Source organism: Protopterus annectens, chromosome 1.part2 (genome assembly GCF_019279795.1).
Source record: "Protopterus annectens isolate FY-2018-M chromosome 1.part2, PAN1.0, whole genome shotgun sequence".
Taxonomy (NCBI): domain Eukaryota; kingdom Metazoa; phylum Chordata; order Ceratodontiformes; family Protopteridae; genus Protopterus; species Protopterus annectens.
In genome coordinates this window covers 484,991,533-485,006,313 of record NC_056727.1, presented here as the reverse complement: position 1 = coordinate 485,006,313, position 14,781 = coordinate 484,991,533, and the positions used below count along the sequence as shown (strand labels likewise).

Below are 14,781 nucleotides of genomic sequence, written 5' to 3'. Positions count from 1 at the left end.
TTTGTATGAGGCTTTAATGTCCGGTGACATTAGTTTTGAGCTGTATGAATTTTGTGTCATCAATGAACCTAGAATCGGTGTGATGTTTGGAATACCCAAGACTCACAAAAGTGATGAACGGCCACCTTTTAGGCCTATTATATCTTCTCCACACAGTGTCACAGAGGGTTTATCTCTGGTGATCGATGCATTTTTGGGTCCTATTATTATTGAAGAAACTTCCTTTATTCGTGATTCCTGGCATTTTTTAGAGAAAATTAATCATTACAATTTGAGCGGGGTTTTCGACCCCGAAAAACATATCATTTTTACACTCGATGTCATTTCACTATACACCTGTATTCCTCATTCAGATGGGATAGAGGCTGTTAGGAACTTTTTGTGTACTTATAGATCCAATTTTAGCAATAACATCATTTCAACAGTTTGCACATTTTTAGATATTATTTTACATAATAATTTTTTTCTATTCGATGGAGCTTACTATCGGCAAAAGGTAGCCATGGGTTCCCCGGCTGCCCCTGCTTACGCCAATACTGTTATGGTATGGTGGGAACATCAATTTATTCCACATTTAACTAAGTTATATAACATTTCTTTTTATTCTCGTTTTGTTGATGATTTGTTTTTTATCATTGAAGGCAACCAACAGACAGTGGAAGCCTTCCTGTTTGATATTAATTCTTTCTCTCCATTTTTGAAATTTGTCATTGGTGGCTTTGGGCTTAAAGTGAATTTCTTAGATGTTTCTTTATTTTGGGACCCGCAGGAAAAAACATTTCACAACCGAATACATCGGAAAAAAACTTTCAGCAACGGTTACATACATTACCGTAGCGGTCATCCCAAGCATGTGATGAGAAATGTCCCAAGGGGACAGTTTATCAGAGCCTGTCGCATGACCTCGAACGATGTGGATTTGTTGGATGAATTAAGATTTATTATTTCTCTTTTTTTAGATCGAGGGTACGACAGAGCCCTTTTGATAGACACTGCTTGGGAAATTTATCAAAAACGTAAAACACACTACCCTTCTTTTTTAAAAACAGATTTGATAGATGGTCCTGAAATTATTAAAAAAAGAAATACTAGTAACATCAATCATTCATTGGCATGCTGTTTAGAAATGAATTCTGATTCCAAGCGTCTAATGAACATGATAGAAAAAAACTGGAGGGTGATCAAAGGAAATTCTGATATGTTTGCTATTTTAGGTGACAAACCTATTTTCACACACAAAAACAACTATAGTTTGAAGAGGATTTTGGAAAACAATAATGGAGGACATTGCAAGGAACTTAGTACTAGGAAAGGCATGTTTTGTTGTTACAATTGCAACAGTTGCCGGTACATTTCAGTTGGTCCTTACATTTTTGTTAGCTCTTTTGACAGGACCATTACGGTACCTGGACACGTAGATTGTTGCTCTAAGGGTGTTGTTTACATTGCACTGTGTTCCATCTGTCCGGCATTTTATGTCGGCATGACGACCCGGCAATTAAAAACACGCATCAGAGAGCATCTTTACAGTATCAAAAAAAGAGACGATACCAATGCTTTGTTTAAGCATTCTTTGGTATGTCCCAATTTTAAGAAATTTTTGTTTTCCATTTTAGAGGTTTGTAAGAAAGACATGAGGGAAGGTGATTACAAAAACTACTTACAACAACGTGAAACAGACTGGCAGGTTAGATTAAAATCTGATTCACCCCCCGGTTTGAATGATGTCATCAATGTTAAATGTTATTTAAAGCACCGTGACTTGTGCATAAACAAAAACAAAAACAGCGAAGCTTTTTTATTGCATTTTATGTAGGTAAAACCTGGTATTTGGTTTTTTTACTTCGATTAATTGATGCTTTTTTATTGGACAATTGATTGATTGGCTTAAGATCCATTAGTATTTAAACCATGTGAATTTTGTAATGTTTTATCATTCTGAAGAAGTTTATGACGAAAGCGGAGAATAAATTTGGAATACGCTATTTGTTTGTCTACGACATTCACTTTTGCAACTTCCATTGGTGCTTTTTCTTGGTTTTTTGACGTTTGGTTGTGCACTTCTTTTGTTCTTTGTTACTTCAGTGAAAGCAAAGACAAATCCACACCAAGTCCAGAGGGATTAGAGTACAGTTTTATATGTCAGATAATGAAACTGATGCTTTTTTCTGGAAAAATTGAATGAATGAATGAATGAATGGATGGACAAAGGAAGATTTAAAAGAAGAGATTTGTACAGGGATTATAAAATGTATACAGAAAAAGGGGGAAGGGAAGAAATAAACTGGAGACCAATTACTTTGGGTAATACTGACAAAAATATTATGAAAGATGGATGTCATGAAAGAAGAACTGGATGAAGAGGTGTATGGGCTTAAAGTAAGAGTAAATTAAATGCTACTGATGGTTAAAGAAGTGACTGAATGTATATATGGGGGAGGAAAAATAACAGTATGCAATGTGGCTAATGCACTTGACAGTATTGATCAAAAGGAAATGCTGAACATTCTAAAAGAATACGAGGTAGGAAAGGGTTCCTTTTACATTATAAACTAACCCTCTTTTGGAAAGTTGAATTTTATAAATCCAGTTTTCTTACCTTCAATAAATTTATTTTGGGTGTTTAAAAAACTGTCTGAAAAAATACATTAGGAATTTTTTTATTTGAAAAATATAAAATGTACGTGGTTAGGTAGAAGAAAGAAAAGGAAAAGAGAAAAAAGAAGTTATGTACTCACCATAATGTTCATCTGTGTTGTTCATTTTCATTCTTCCTCAGCTGATGGGTTCGGATCTGAACCATTGGATCCAACTCAGCCGTTGCAAAAGCTTGTGGCAACTTTGAACTCTTGAGCTTCTCCCTTACCCAGAATGAAGCAACCCCAATTACCTCAGATCTTGTTTACTAGTTAAAGCATCTTGTAACAACTCTTACACAAAAGAGGCATAAAAAGAAAAATGGCAAAAGGTTAGACAAGGCTATGTCTAGAGCTTTGTAATGCTTGGATTATGCCAGTTTTTCATGTTCACTCACTCTTCCAGAAAGGCCAGAAGGAGGGGACTGGTGGGTGGGGAGTTAAGAATGAAAATGGACAACACAGATGGAACGTTATGGGGAGTATATAACTGATGTAAATTTTAATTCTGTGTTCAACTGATGCGACAGATCCCCAGCTACCTAAATCCCAGGGTGAACTCAAGGCAGGATATTCCTAAGCACCACTGAGCCAAATGATGCTCTACCTCTGGATACCAAAGCCACTTTGTAATGAGTGATGAAACTATGACAGGAAGCCCGAGTTGCTGCTGCACATATTTCATCCATGGAAAACCTTAAATGAAAAACTGAGAAAGTTGCTATGAACCTGGATGAATGAGCATGAACTTGCTTTGGTAAAGGGATATCCAATTTGGTGTAAACAAAGGAAATGCAGCCAGTAAGCCATCTGGCAAGACTAATTTTGGATACTGGTTTACCCAGTTTCATACCAGCAAAAGAAACAAATAACTGATCTGTAGTTCTGATGTCCTTTGCTCTGTGTAAAGAGAAATGCAGCGGCCTATGAACATCCAATAAATATAACAAATATTCACCCTTGTTTGAAAAATTTGGAAAGAAAACCGGTAAACTGATGGACTGGTTAATGCCAAGATCTTGGGCAAAATGGATGCATTAGTTCGTAATGTAACTCCATCTTTATGAAGAATTAGATATGGGGGTTTCACAGATAAGGCTTGAATTTAGAAAACACGTCTGGCTGACATAATGGCCACCAGAGAATGGCCTTAACAGGGGACGAGATACCGGGAGTCCTAGCCATTAACGGAACTGGATCAACCAAGCCGTGAGCCTGAGGTTGACCAGGTTCGGAGTGTGGCATCTCGTCGGATGCGAGATTAGGTCTGGTCTGGGGTCCAGAATCCATGGGGGAGCCACACTGTGAGACTGCAGAAAGGGGAACCAGATTTGTCGAGGCCAGAATGGGGCTATGAGAATCACTCTGCTCCCCAACCGACAGGCTTTCTGGATGAATTTCATCATCAGAGGAAGAGGAGGATACGCATAAAGGAGACCGGGCGGCCAAGCATGAACCAGTGCGTCCCTGAGGGATTCCCCTCTGGGGGGAACTATCGCAAAGTAATCACTGCATTTTGTGTTTAGAGGAGAAGCGAAAAGGTCGCAGCGAGGTTGACCCCACTTGAGGAATATCTGCTTCGCGACAGATGGATTCAGAGACCACTCGTAAGGGCTGAGGAATACCCGACTCAAGTTGTCCGCTAATATGTTGGACGTCCCGGAATGTGCGTTGCTACCAGAAAGTGGTTGGTGGAAATCGCCCATTCCCACACTCTCATGGCTTCTCGACACAGGGGGTAAGATCTGGTCCCTCCCTGTTTGTTTATATGCCAGACAATGGACATGTTGCCCGTCTGGATTGCAATAGTCCCTAGAGGAAGAAGGTGATGAAGAGCTTGCAACGCCAAAAGCACTGCCCTCATCTCTAGGACGTTGACATGCAATGCAGTCTCTAGAAGAGTCCATGTGCCTTGGACGGACTTGCCCGCGTAATGCCCGCCTCACCCGAGGCAAGAAGTGTCCGTGGTCAACGTGGCTTTGACTGGGGGAATCACAAAATGTCTCCCTTCTTTCAGCTCCTGTGACTGAAACCACCAAAGAAGGGAGTCCCTGCATGCCCTGCTCAGGGGAATCGGCATGTCTAAGGGATGGACCGATAGCGACCATTGCACCTGGAGAGTCCACTGTAACACTCGCATTCGCAGACGGGCATGAAGAGAAAGGCCAATTGCTGCTGACATAGACCCTAGCGCCCTCAGGACTAATTCTGCTGGAGGAGCGGGACTCCAAAGAATGTCTAAGACTTGGAGAGACAAATTGTTCAGCCTGACCGATGTAAGAACCACTTTGGAGATCCGAGTATCCAACCTGGCCCCTATGAATTCTAGGGCTTGAGTGGGGCACAGGCAGGATTTCTTTAGATTCACTGAAATGCCCAAATGACGGGCCAGAGAGAGGGCGTAATCTCTCGCCACACCCAGTAGATGCCTGTTGGGGGCGGCGAGGAGCCAGTCGTCTAGGTAAGGGAACACCTGAAAGCCCTGGAGTCTCAAGTGGGCTGCAACCACTGCCATGACTTTGGTAAACACTCTGGGGGCTGAGGTTAGGCCAAATGGAAGAACCCTGAACTGATAATGACTGGCTCCTAGCCGGAAGCGGAGGAACCTCCTGGATCGTCTGTCCATTAGTATATGGTAGTACGCATCTTTGAGGTCTACCGAGCACATCCAGTCGCTCTCCCGCAGAAGGGGGAGAATAGATTGGAGGGTGACCATCCGGAACTTTTCCTTGGGTATGAACAGGTTCAGGGACGAGAGGTCTAGGATGGGTCTGAGGTCACCCGTTTTCTTTGGCACCAAGAAGAACCTGGAGTAATAACCCAACCCGGACTGATCTGGGGGGACAGGCTGGATGGCTCTTTTTCTTAGCAACTCTGAAATTTCCAGAGCTGCGGACTCCCTCTGATGGGGTGGAACATCGGGGAGACCTTTGGGTTTGGGGGGGGGTGTAAACGGTATAGTGTAACCTCTGGATATAATCCGGAGCACCCATCGATCCGCTGTAATGGACTCCCAGTTTGACAGGTGCTCCGATAATCGCCCCCCGACTGCCTCCAGAGAGGGACAGTCGGGCAAGCCCTCAGGGCTGTTACGCGGGTCTGTCCGAGAAAGGTTCTCTAGACCCGAAGTTACGTGGCTCCCCTCTGCCTCTGGGCTGGCGTCCACCTTGTCCTCCTCTGCCTCTAGAGGATGAGTTGTCCGCAGCAGGATGGGATTGCTGAGATTTACGGAACCACAGCTTCTTTTGTCCCCTCTGATTCCTGGAGAAGGATCTTTGGGGGCTAGAGAAGCGGACTCCGACGGCCGACAGCGTCTTCCCATCCTTCTCGCTTTGGACCAGCGTGTCGCGAACTGTTGAGCCAAATAAGGCCGAACCGTCATAAGGGGCGTTCGCGAAGGACGCCTTAAAGGGTTCCGTGAAGTCGCAAAGGCGGAGCCAGGAGTGACGTCGTAAGACCACTCCAGCTCCGCTAGCTCTAGCGGCTCCTTCCGTGGCATGGGAAAGAAGCCGCATAGATGTGTTTGATATGGACTTTAGAGTGGCCATTCGAGTCTCAAAAACCTTTTTGTCTGGGACCGACATGGACTCCGGAGGAGCTGCAGCGTATTCTTTAAGTCACGCTGTAGCCTAATGGTGTGTGCCATGTAGTTCAGCGACCTTATGGCAAAGGTCGCTGAAGCAAACATCCGCTTCCCAATACGGTCCAATGCCCGGGACTCCTTGTCCGGCAGGTGGACCGAAGAACTTTCCTGGGCAAGTTCTTTCCTAGTGGCCGCCACCACCAACATAGCATCAACCGGCGCACCTTTGGACCAAGAAGGTCTATCAGAGGGAGGGCTGAGGACCTTGTCCGGGCGTCTAGGGATAGGCTCCACGGTGTCGGGGTCTTTCCAAGCCCTGGTGGTAATTAGATCCACCAAGGGGTCGGCTGGGGGGGACAACCAGGAGGTAGATGGGCCTGCCTCAAAGGCCTCCAGAAATACAGACTCGTCCAGGGAGGGCTTTTGGGCAGACCACCCCCCTCTTATACTAACATTTCCATGATGTCTCCGAAGGAGACATCTTCAGGGGGTGACCTTGGGGAGCCCTCCGTATCATCCAAATCCATATCCGTGGTAATGGACTCGGGGGAGTCCAGGTGCCTCCTTTTGCACTGATGCTTCCGAGGCGCCTCTTCGGCGGAACTGTCCGAAGAGGGCTCGTCCGCAGGGTGGTGTTCCTCCATAGGAACCAACTGGAGGGCTTGGGCAGGCTGTCCAGATGGACGGATGATCGAAGACAGACCCTGATACAGTGGGGGGCACGGGTGGATCCGAAGGCCAGTCGGGGACCTGGATGACCTCGACAGCACCCTCTCCACTACCTCAAAAGCCGAGGGAGATTCACTGTCCCCAGCCTGAGAAAGTAACCTCCTCGGCTCCGAGGATGGGATCTGGGTCGGAGCCGAAGCAGTCGGATCCGAGGTAGTGGTGTGCTCCAACCCAATCAGTGCCAAAGACACAGCCAACCCCTCGGATCCGATGCTCAACCCTCGGCCCCGAGAGCTCGGATCCGACAAGCTCGAAGGCATAGTCGGCGTCGAAGACACAATCGCTATCGGCGCCGACGTATCCCCGGGTCCGAAAGGGCCTGGATCCGACAACTCCGAGACCCGAAAACGGGTCAGAGAAGGAGCGATCGGGGCAAAAATGGGGGCTGCACTCCCTCCCAAAGGGGGGGAGGCAAGAGCATCCCCATCTGCATCTAGGTCTGCAGAAATCTTCGCATCATCCGATCCATGTCGGCTTCGGAGATGCTCCATGTAGACCGCGAAGAGGCAGTCGAGGCGGGCCGGGAGGGCCACTTCGAAGACCTCGAGGGAGACCTATCCTCCTCCTCCGGCTCCGGAGAAAAAGAAGGTGAACGGAGCCGAGAGGACGAGGATCCGGAGACCCTCACTGGGGACTTCAGAATTTTCTCAGGCGGAGCCAAGGGATGAGACTCGGCCCACCTTTTTGATCTGTGACCCTCTCTGTCTTTGTGCTTCTTCTCCCTGTGGGAAGAAGCGCTAGACTCCACAGAGCTGGTACCTGATAAGGGAGGTTGAGTCCCGGGTACAGCTAAGGGAGTAGCCGGCGCCGAAGCTACAGGAGTAGCTTGAACCCGGCTGGGAGAGGAAGAAGAAGCCAATTCCTGGGGGAGTTTTCCCGCCAGGATCAGCTTGTTCTTCCTGTCCCTGAGTGCCCGGGGGTTGAAGGCTGCACATATCTGGCAGGCCTCCGATAGATGAGCTGCCCCCAGGCACAAAACGCACTGAGTGTGGCCATCAGCTGGGGAAAGCTTGTGGCCACACTCAGTACATTTTGAAAATATGGCCTTAGATCCTTCAGCCATAAGGCCCTCTCACACACACATCCAAACACTAGGGGGGGAGGGGGAGAGATAAAGTTAAACTAAGGGAAGATTAAAAAAAAAAAAAAAAAAAAAACTAAAGGGTTTTTAAGGGTTTGATTTTAAAACACACACACACAAGTTTAACCAACAAAAAAAGTCTATAATTAGAACAATCTCACCAGGCCAGGAGCTCTTCACTATGAAGCAACTGTCTTTAGCCGCGGCAGAAAATGATCTGAGGTAATGTGGTTGGTAGTAAGGGATTATGGGTAGGGGGGAGGAGCTAGGAGCTCGGATCTTGGAGCTTGGAAAGCTGCCGGTTCGGATCCGAGGTCGGATCCGACTACCCACAGGTTGCAGATCAAATGAAGTAACTACTTCAGATCAAATAACTGATCTGTAGTTCTGAGGTCCTTTGTTCTGTGTAAAGAGAAATGCAGCTGCCTATGAACATCCAATAAATGTAACAAATATTCACCCTTGTTTGAAAAATTTGGAAAGAAAACCGGTAAACTGATGGACTGGTTAATGCCAAGATCTTGGGCAAAATGGATGCATTAGTTCGTAATGTAACTCCATCTTTATGAAGAATTAGATATGGGGGTTTCACAGATAAGGCTTGAATTTAGGAAACACGTCTGGCTGACATAATGGCCACCAAAAACAAAGTTTTCCAAGAAAGAATTTTAAGATCACATTCATGTACTGGTTCAAAGGGTAAGTGAACCAAGGCTTGCAATACCAGAGTTAGATCCCATGGAGAAGTAGGATCTTTAAATGAGGGTCTTAACAGAAGTATGCCTCTTAAAAAGGTTTTATAAAACTTATGAGAATCGAGCGAGGAACCATAAAATCCAATATGGAAATTAGAAATTGCTGTCAACTGAACTTTAATTGTCAAAGGACTAGCTCCATGATTGAAAAGAAGCATCAAGAAATCAAGAATATTATGAAGTAGGGCAGGAAAACGTTCCACATGATTTTCAAGTGACCAGTGTACAAAACTTTTCCATTTACTAGAATAAAGTTTCCTTGCAGATGGTTTAAGGAAGAATAACAAAATCTGGTAGACAGGAGACAAGAGCACAGGTTGTCCATCTATTATCAGAAATGGAGAAACCAAGCTGTCAGCTTGAGATTGGAGAGGTCTGCATGCATTATTCCTGTAGGGTGACACAGTAGATCTACAGCTGGGTTCAGAATCCATGGCTGATGAATTAAGGAAGGGGAACCAAATCTGTCGAGGCAAATAGGGGACAATGAGGATGCCTTTGCTCTTCAACCTGGCAGCTCTCTGTAGGAACATTGGAATCAAAGGAATTGGGTGTTAAGCATAAAGTAGACCAGGGGGCCAATCATGGAGAACAGCATCCCTTGGTGACTCCCCCTGTGGGGGGATTAGGCCAAAGTAGCTGCTGCACTTGTTGTTTAGGGGAGATGCAAAGAGACTGCAGCTAGGCTGGTCCCACTGTCAGAAAATCAATTCCATTATGTTCTTGTTGAGGGACCATTCATGAAGAATTACTTATGCACCTGCTCAGGTTATGCACTAGCACATTGGACTTTCCCAGAATATATGTGTTGCTATAAGAAAGTGGTTTGAAGAGATTGCCCATTGTGAAACCCTGAGTGCTTCTTGTCACAAGGGGTAAGATCTGGTTCCTCCTTGTTTGTTGATGTACCAAACCACTGACATGTCTGTTTGAATTGCAATCATTCCTGAAGGGAGAGCATTCTGAAATGCCTGCAACACTAGAAGCACTGCCCTTAACTTGAGGACACTGATATGCAAAAGGGCCTCTTCAGGGGACCATGTGCCTTGGACTGTCTTTCCCAGGCAATGACTCCTCACCCTAGCTAGGAAGTATCTATGGTCACAATGGCAGTGGGCTGAGGGGGGACAAACAGCTTTGCAAAACCTCTTTTGACTGAATCCACCACATTAGTTCCCTGTTGCATCTATTGGTGCTCCGTACTGGAGCTGATAAAGGAAGGTGAGGTATTACCCATTGGGAGACCAGCATCCATTAAAGAACTCTCACATGAAATCTGGCTAAGGGTATTAATGTTATTACTGCCGCCACTGATCCCAACACTTGAAGGACTAAGCGGGCTGAGATTTTGGTACTGCAAACTATCTTTTCTACCTGTGATCTTACTGTCTGAACTCTAAAGAGAGGAACTGAGGCTACAGTCGATTTTGTATTGAGCAGTGCTCCTATGAACTCTAGACCTTGACTTGGTTCTAGATGAGACTTTTCATAGTTTATACTTATTCCTAGTAGAGCACATGTCTGGATCACTCTTTCTCTTGCCAAAAATAAGCTGATGCCTAGTCAGGGTGGAGATGAGCCAGTCGTCAGTATGGAAATACTCAGAATCCTTGCAGTCTCAAGTGAGCTCCTACTACTGCCATGCATTTGGTAAACACCCTGGATGCTGTGGTGAGACCAAAGGTCAGAACTCTGAACCGGATGTGATTGGCTCCCAGCCGAAAGTGTAAGAATCTTCTGGACTGCCTGTTCATCTTTACATATGCATCGTGAAGATCTATGGAGCACATCCAATTGTCATTTTCCAAAAAAAGAAGAATGGACTGAATTGTGACCATCTGGAACTTGGTCTTTCGAATACATTTGTTTGATATGCTCAGATCTAGAACTAGTCTCCAATCCTCTATTTAATTTGGCACTAAAAAGAACCTGGAGTAAGTTCCAGATTCTATCTAGTCGGGGGGACCTTTTGGATGCTTCTCTTTTCTAGCAGCTTTTGAATTTAAATTGCTGCTTGTTACCTCTGACTGGGTGGAACATCTGGGAATTTTTTTGAATTGGGAGGATAAGGGGAAAATGGTTTAATATAACCTCTGGAAATAATCCTCTGAACCCAAGTATTTTTTATTTCTAGCCAGGATCTCCTGTGGAGGGAAAAATGACCCCAATTATCTCCAGAGGGGGACAATCGTGCCTCCTTTAAGGAGGTGCTGAAAAGTTTACCAAAGAAAATCTCTGAAACATTGGTTCTTTGGGCCACCTCTGCCATGAGGGTGGCGTCTACCACCTCTCTGCCTCTGGGGGAACCTCTTCCACACGTGTCCTGGAAAGATCCTTGGAATTTTTTAAACCACATTTTACCCCTACCATGAAGATTCCTTGAAAAAGATCTTTAAGGGGTGGAAAAACATACGCTCAAGGCAGAAAGAGTCTTACCATCCTTCTCATACCTGGACATATCATCTTTAACTTTGGCGACAAAGAGAGTCATTCCGTCAAAAGGAGCATTGATGAATGAAGACTTAAAGGGCTCCACAAAATCCCATAAGTGCATCAAGGTGCATCTCCTAATGGCAACGCCTGAACCCACTGTTCTAGAGGTTCCTTCTGTTACTTTAGAAATGAACCTCATGGAGAAGTTGGACAATGATTGTAGGGGTAGCCAACTGAGACTTGACAGATGCTTTCACCTCTTCAGAAAACAGATCCTGAGAGGGTATCTGATAGTTCCTTAATCAGGTCCCTCTGTAGTCTCGTGAAATGTGCCAAATAATTCAGTGGCCTTAATGCGAAGGTTGATGATGCACAGACATGCTTCGTGAATCTGTCCATCGAAAGAGACTCCTTGTTGGGGGGATGAACAGAGGAACTTTCCTCCACAGGTTCCTTCTTAGTGGGTACTGCCATGACCATGAAAACAGGCACACCCTTGGACTAAAACTGTTTATCCTCTGGAGCAGTCATGATTTTATCCGGCTTCCTGGGGACTGGCTCAGTGGTGTCTGGATCCTGCCATGCCCGCCGCAAGATCAAGTTAATGAGCTCATTGGCAGGCGGAGTTACCCAGAAGTAGATGGGCCAGTAACAAATGCCTCCAGGAGTACAGATTCCTCTGATGAAGGGTTGCTGGGCTTCCAGCCACACCTCTGTTTTAGGATCTCCAGGATGTCTCCGAATGAGACATCAGGAGGTGACCATGGGGACACTTGGCCCTCTCATCAGAATCTGTATATTTGGTGACAGATTCAGGGGAATCTAAAGGCATGCTTCCTCTTGCATGTTCTTTTCTTAGAACCCTCCTCAGCTGAATACTCTGGGGAGGTGTCAGAAGTGGGGATCTCGTGATGGAAAGCCTGAGGTTTCAGGCTGTTCCTGTGGAGAGGGTAGTTGAGACTTCAGACACGGATATGGAACATAACAGAACATATTTAGACAAAGGATCCAAGGAAACAGGCACCATCTGAGTCAATGGTGCAAACAGGGCTCTCTCCATGGCTGCAAAGGCAGACCACCCCGATGAGGGATAGAATCCTATATCCGAAACAGCAAGTCTCTGATCTATGATCCCACCCTGCCCTGAGGATAGTCCACTCAAGGCTGAAGTCAGAGCCGAACTAACCACTGCCGAGGCTCTGGGGTACAGAGAGAGCTGCAAAAGCCATGGAGTTGAATGAAGCACCTCGGACCAGACAGGGTAGAATCAGTTCCAAGAGTTCTCCAGATACGAATGAACAGAAGAGCTCAGAGCAAGCCTCAGAACTGAAGGCACAGAAATTCTCAGATCCAAAGCAGACGACCTGGACGACTTGGATCCAAGGGCTCAGAGACCTTGAGTCACAGGAGCAACTGGTAAGGGTGGAGTACTGCAAGTACAGTTCTCCTGACTTAAATGGGTAGGAACCGGAAGGGACACTGACTGGCTCTGCGCTGAGAGAATTTTTCTCACAAACCTCTCCACATCACCCTCCGTAAGGCTTCTGGAAGAGTGAGTGGACAATCCTGAAGGAGATCCTCTCTAAGAAGAAGGAAGGAACTCTGGAGGGAACTGGGTCAACTGAGGGGGAATATTTTGTTCTGGGTAACACTATCATATTCTCAGATCTATGTGTCGGATCAGAAGGGGTCTGATCTGATGCAAGTTTAATTTGTAGGCTAGTCGGATCCAAAGAGACAGTCTGATCAGAGGATTGTTTCTTTATATTTCTCAGACCCAATGATGAATTTTGATCTGCAGATGTTGGTCTTTTTTCTTACGGTCCAAGGGAACAGATGGACCTTTTCAAAGACTTCTCAATGGACTTAAAAGTAGCAGTAGAAGTGCTTAGAGAAGTGGGAGAAATTTTCTCAGATCTTTCTTTAGTAGCTCCAGATAAAGCCAGGCTAAAGGAGGACAGAAGTAAACCCTTCAATATTAATTTGTTTTTACTTCAACCAGAGCCCTTGGGTTGAATGCATGACAGATAGAACAATTTTCCTGGAGATGAAGGGGTCGAAGACAGTACACGCAAAGCAAAGGAGCATCAGAAAAGGGTATTTTCTGACCACATTTTCCACACTTTTTAAAACCCACCGGGCTTTTATCTTTTTCAGACATTTTAAGATAATCTGACAACTACTAATCAAACAACAACAATTACGATGACAGGAACACACTCCAAAAATAAAAAAAAAAAACTCTAAAATTCTAACTACAAAGTTTTCTTCCCCAAACTAAAAGCAAAGAGAAGGGCTACCTACAAAGGTAATAAAGAGCTACAAAGAGTGTACAAGAGAAAGGCAAAGAGACAATCTATAGTAATTAATAGCATACTCTAACACAAAAAAGACAGAAACTTTCAAGAAAAAACAGTAAAATGAAGAAAATTCATTTATCTAAATACAAGCTCGAGAGACTGGCAGCCACCTTTCACTGGAAACAGCAAACGAGATCTGAGGTAACTGGGGTTGGTACATTTTGGGTAAGCTCGAGAGTTCTAAGTTGCCACAAGCTTTTGTAACAAAAGAGTCAGATCGGAGCGGTTAGGATCCGAACCCATCAGTTGAGGGCAGAACGAAAATTGACAACATCAGATGAAAAAGTCTGGAAGACAAGGAATATGAACGTAAAACATAAACATGGAGAACTGATAGAAATGAAGTAGAGATGGAAAGGGAAGAATGGTACAAAAATAATGAAAGCAAGCTACTATATTAATATTTAAAATCTTTTTTTGAAGGAAGGGATTTTCTATGGTGTTTATTAATGGACAAACTACCAGTGAAAAGAAATGTGAAATATAAAATGATAGAACAAAGACTGTGTAACAGATGCATTATGGAAGAGACATCGAACATTGTTTTTGATTATGAATAATGTCCAAAAACATTAATTTTTCTTAAAGATGGCTATGACAGGAAAGTACTTAACATGGTGTTATCGTGGAAATAAAAAGTCAGGAGTAAAAAAGAAACTGACAAAATGTATTCATTACTTGGTGTTTATGGAAAAGTAAAGAATTGCTGCATAAGAAAATAAAAGATAATGAGGACATAAAATGTGATATAAAGAAATGGTTACAGTAGAAAGGATGGGGGGGGGTGAAATGGGTATTCCATGTATTCAGGACGATAAACATGTAATCCACCTTATTTTGATGTATAAAGTATGATATAGTGAAAATATAATGAATGTGTAAATAATGGAAGAAAGAAGTGCCTATATAATAAAGCAACCTCTACTCTTTTCGATAGGTCCTGTGAGATCTTTTATATCCATCTTAGGTATGACCAACTCAAGCAGATGAGGCCTTGATTTAACGTCTCATTCCAATGCTGGGTGGTCAGACTGAACTACACTTGCACTACAGCTTCATGTCATGCTCCTCTCAGAGACAAAACAGATGATGCTGTTGTGAACTTGGCTTGTTTACCTGGCAGTTGCAGCTGTACCACCACCATTTTGAAGGTTCTGCAGCTTTAGAGATCAAGTGCAGGAATTTTTAAATAATGAAAGTCATG

At 44.5% G+C, this 14,781-nt stretch overlaps 1 protein-coding gene across 1 annotated transcript in view; it reads right to left on the bottom strand.

Annotated features, from left to right (window-relative positions):
* The window catches only part of ANAPC1 (anaphase promoting complex subunit 1), a 3,613,296-nt gene that overhangs the window by 2,876,816 nt on the left and 721,699 nt on the right, over nt 1-14,781 (bottom strand). The gene's annotated exons all lie outside the window — the stretch shown is intronic.